We start from the raw sequence: 4,807 nt of genomic DNA on the forward strand, positions 1-4,807 counted from the left end.
GTGTGTGTGTGTGTATGTGTGTGTGTGTGTTTATACATGTGTACTCACTTGGAATTGAACTCTACCACCAAGCAAATGCTGTCAGCCTCTGAAATGGTAATCTTATTTTTTGTGGTTATTAATAATTTAAGGCAAATAAAAATTGAATTAACAAGATGTGGCGATTTTATTCCCTAATTTATTCCCAAGGGGCATCTTTGTTATTTCCCAAAGTGGGGTGGCTGTGAAGGGAAGTACTCTCAGGACAGCATAAGGAGAGAGAGGGAAGGGAGATAAGGAACAGCAAATGGAAAGGATGGGAAGAAATGGCCAGCATCTCGTCCCTGTGGGCAAGTTTCTCTATGCCCGATCTCATAGGTAAGCAGATGGAAATGTCTTCCGAGGGAGCGGAGACACATTCACAGACGTCATTTTCATCCCCTCATACCAAGGAGAGTCAAGGCCATGAACCTCCTGCCAGAGAAACAGGCCCATCCAAACTCTGAAAGCATCCCCTAACTTCAAGATCATCGTCCTGGAATGTAGGAACTTAGGAAGAAAGAGGAGGCAGGGCATGACCGCAGGTGTCTGCTTCCTGCTCCAGCTGCTGTCTTCCTCCTGTGGGGAAGACAAGATGCTGTATGGTGCTAGTTCCTATGCCTGGGATATGTGAAGTCCTCATTCAGCCTTGCAGGACCATACACCAGCCTACCCTTAACCCCTCCTCGTTCTCAGACTCACCCACCCAGATAGAGTAGACTTCTTGGCTATTTCCACACCTCAGGTATAATCACCACCTTGAGCTCCAGAGTGGAACTTCTTTAGTATGGGACACTTATTTTCCCTTAATTCCTAATGACATCTTCCAGCTGATTTGTATGTAAGTATATGTGTGCATGCTAGTGTGTGTGCATTTTTCTTTCTTTCTTTCTTTCTTTCTTTCTTTTTTTTTTTTTTTTTTTTTTTTTTTTTTTTTTTTTTTTTTTTTTTTTTTTTTGGTTTCTCTGTGTAGCCCTGGCTGTCCTGGAACTCACTCTGTAGACCAGGCTGGCCTCAAACTCAGAAATCCTCCTGCCTCTGCCTCCCAAGTCCTGGGATTAAAGGCATGCGCCACCACCACCCAGCTTGTGTGAGTGCATTTTTCAAAGGGGATGTCAGAATAGCTTTGTATCTGACACAGGAGAAGACAGAGGTTGCTAGAAGGAAAGACTTTTTTTTTTAAAGATATGCTTATTATGTATACATAGTTCTGTCTGCATGTATACCTCCAGCCCAGAAGAAGGTACCAGATCTCATTACAGATGGTTGTGAGCCACCATGTGGGTGCTGGGAATTGAACTCCGGACCTCTGGAAGAACAGACAGTGCTCTTAACCTCTGAGCCATCTCTCCAGCCCAAAGGAAAGACTTTTAAGGCTAATTGGAGAAAGACAAATTATCCTAGGGAATCTTCTACTTATTACCTTGCCTTTTTGTAATGTAGCTGAGGATGACTTTGAACTTTTGTGTGTGTGTATGGTTTCTTAAGACAGGGTTTCTCTGTGTAGCCCTGGCTGTCCTGGAACTCACTCTGTAGACCAGGCTGGCCTCAAACTCAAATCTGCCTGCCTCTGCCTCCCAATTGCTGGGATTAAAGGCGTGCACCACCACTGCCGAGCAACATTTCCTCAAGCCCTCAGTATTTGCCATTTCTTTAAATGATGTTTCCACTTCTGGTATTTGGCTGTGAAATAACTGGGCCTCCACCTTTCAGTGGAAAAGCTATAGCCAAGGACAAGTAGTGTGGACTGTGGAGGCTGGCCTCTGAATGAGTCCATCATCCAGAGAGGCAGGAATGGTAAGGGAGACCATGGCCTTGGTACCCCTCCCAGGGAAGAAAACCTATCCTCGGGCATCTACTATTATAGCAGCCCAAAGCTCTGCTCTCCATTCTAATAATAGCCCAGCCATCAAAAGATGGCTCCATGGGTAAAGAAAAGTGCCTGCTGACAAGCCTAATGCCCTGAGTTCAATCCTTGGGCCCCACATGGTGGAGGGAGTGTTAGCATCCAGAAACTGCAGCAGATATGGGCGGGTCCACAGACCTGTCGCCAAGGCAACGGCCACCATATTCCCAGAATCCATTGGGTTCAGCTCCCACCTTTACCTAGACCTACTACGACGTGACATACATACATATATATATATATATATTTATATATGTATATATATATATATATATATATATATATATGTACTCTTCTCCATCTCTCTCTTTTCTTCTCTCCCCCCTCTTCCTGCGCCGCGGTCCCCACTCCCCCTTAATTAAACCTCTTACACGTGGAGCTGTTTGTGCCTGGTGTCTGCAGACGCGTCCGCCGCGACCCGAACCCCAACAGGGAGTAAAGCAGTTCCTAAAATTATTTGCTTACTTCCACGAGTGTGGTATGAGAGTTTCCACATGCATGTGTGTGAATGCACTCTTTCTTGAGCGCGCGCACGCGTGCATACACATACACACACAAAGAAATAAAATTAAAATTGAATAATATCTATATGTGTACTCAGAGTTTGACAGTCCCTCTAGGACAATCCAATGTTTTGTTCTTTGTTTATTTATTTGAGACAGGGTCTCACTACATAGCCCTGGCTGTCCTGGAACTCATATGTGTACCCACTTATACTAGAGAACTAAACATTTCTTTTTGTTTTGCTTTGCTTTGCTTTTGAGACAGGTTAGTTACTTCTATGTAGTCTCAGCAGTCGGGAACTCACTATATAGACCAGGCTGGTCTCAAACTCACGGAGATTCGCCTGCATCTCCCTCCCAAGTGCTGGGATTAAAGATGTGTGCCACCATTATTACCCTGCTTTAACATATCATGTTTTACTTTGGTTTCATTTGTGTTTTCTCTGGGCAGCAGCAGTCCTGGCTGTCCAGGAACTTTCTTTGTAAAAACCATGCTGGCCTTGAATTTACAGAAATCCTGCCTCTGCCCACCAGGCCATGGCTAAAATTTTTAAAAAGCCACGCCCCCATTGAGCCCTCCCGGGGTTCGTTACTCATCTAGAGCTGGGAGTCTCAGTTTGGGACATTGTCCTTTCCCATTGTCCTACTCTTTCCACCCTTCTTCCTGCTCTTGGCACTGCCATTTTGGTCTTCGTCTACCTAAGCTCCTTTAAGGAGGCTGGTTCTCGGGACAGAGGAGGAAATGAAACGTGGAGTCGGTAGAAGGACCCCAACCCCCTGCCCCCTGCAGGCCTCACCTAATCGCCACACTCTGCATTATTACCCGCCTAACGGGCCGTGCTTTTAAATAAAATATGCAGAGATTTTCCTCTCAAATTATCTCCCCAGGCGAGTGAGCTCAACTCCAGCTTGTTAATGGAAAAAATGCAAATAGGGCCTCCCACTCCTCTCCCCCAGCCCCTGGGCTCGGGACAGCTAAGGCGCTTTGCTGGCCTTCTTTCTGGGGTGGCTGTTTCCTTTGAAACCGTGGTGGGGGCGAACTCCAGCAGCAGAGAGTCTCAGAAAGGAAGGGGCGTCCCAGGCGGGACCAGCTTGGGAGACTGTCCTGTCCCAAGCTTGTTCCCTTGGGAGATCTCAGTTAGTTCCTCCGGAGCCGGATGGAGGGAAGGCCCACTTAGGTGGCTGTACTTCTCCAGTTTAAAGCTGTTATATATGCTTGGGGAAATAGAGAGAGGGAGAGGACAGATCTGATCTCGCTCTTTATCCAGTACACACACACTTAAGGGACTGGGTTAACAACGCCTTAATCCAATATCAAAATCTGTTGTCTTTATGACACAAATGGGTAACATTCTTGCCAAAGATGTTGAGCCTGAGCGATGTGGTGCCAGGAGGAAACCAGGTAAACCCACATTTATGATCTGGTTGGGAAGGAAGCACCTGGTGGGTACTCTTCCGAAATACTGGTGCCAAGGCAGCAGGCACTACACAGAGAAAAAATACCCTGTCTTAAAGGGGTGTGTGTGTGGGAGGGGAGAGGGAGATGGGGAGGGAGAGGGGAGAGAGAGAGAATAGGAAATGGAGGAAGGGAAGAAGGGAGGGAGAGAGGGGGAGGGAGAGGGAGAAAGAGAGAGAGAGAAAGCGAACAGGAGATGGAGAGAGTGAATATGGTAACTAGTTGTCTTATTCTCCTGGCTCCCGACTTGTACCTGGCCAGTGGAGATGTAAGCTGTTACTAGGAAGCTGTTGAGCCTAGAAGAATTGCCAACAGTACAGAAAACAGATGGGGCAAAATGCTAACAACTGAGTGAATTAGGTAAGAAACTGGGGTCAACTTATTTGTAAGCTTGCAACTTTTCAATGTAAAAACTTAAAAAAAAGAAAAAAATTATAAATTGGGAGGTGGTGGTACGTACCTGTAATCCCAGCACTCTGGAAGCAGAGGGAGGCTGATCTCTGTGAGTTCAAGGCCAGCCTGGTCTGGAGTGATTTCCAGGATTGCTAAGATTACACAGAAACCATGTCTTGAAACAATCTCCCCATCTTACCTCCCCCCTAAAAAAGAAAGGTAAGGAAACAATTATAATTAACCTTTTTTTTAAAACATTTTTTTAAAAAAGATTTTTGGTTTTTCAAGACAGGGTTTATCTGAGTAGCCCTGGCTGTCCTGGAACTCACTCTGTAGACCAGGCTGGCCTCGAACTCAGAAACCCATTTGTGTCATAAAGACAACAGATTTTGATATTGCCTCTGCCTCCCAAGTGCTGGGATTAAAGGTGTGCGCCACCACTACCACCCGGCTGTTTATTTATTTTATGTGCATGAGTACACTGTACCTGTACAGATGGTTGTGAGCCTTCATGTGGTTGTTGGGAATTGT

At 45.9% G+C, this 4,807-nt stretch overlaps 1 long non-coding RNA gene across 3 annotated transcripts in view; it reads left to right on the plus strand.

Moving 5' to 3' along the window:
• The window catches only part of LOC116095563, an 18,101-nt gene that overhangs the window by 8,118 nt on the left and 5,176 nt on the right, over positions 1 to 4,807 (plus strand). For all 3 annotated transcript variants that reach the window (XR_004120635.1, XR_004120637.1, XR_004120636.1), the window contains one exon: positions 4,145 to 4,243. This is a non-coding gene — a long non-coding RNA (uncharacterized LOC116095563). The remainder of the gene's footprint in view (positions 1 to 4,144; positions 4,244 to 4,807) is intronic.

This window comes from Mastomys coucha, unplaced genomic scaffold (assembly GCF_008632895.1).
Source record: "Mastomys coucha isolate ucsf_1 unplaced genomic scaffold, UCSF_Mcou_1 pScaffold18, whole genome shotgun sequence".
NCBI lineage: Eukaryota > Metazoa > Chordata > Mammalia > Rodentia > Muridae > Mastomys > Mastomys coucha.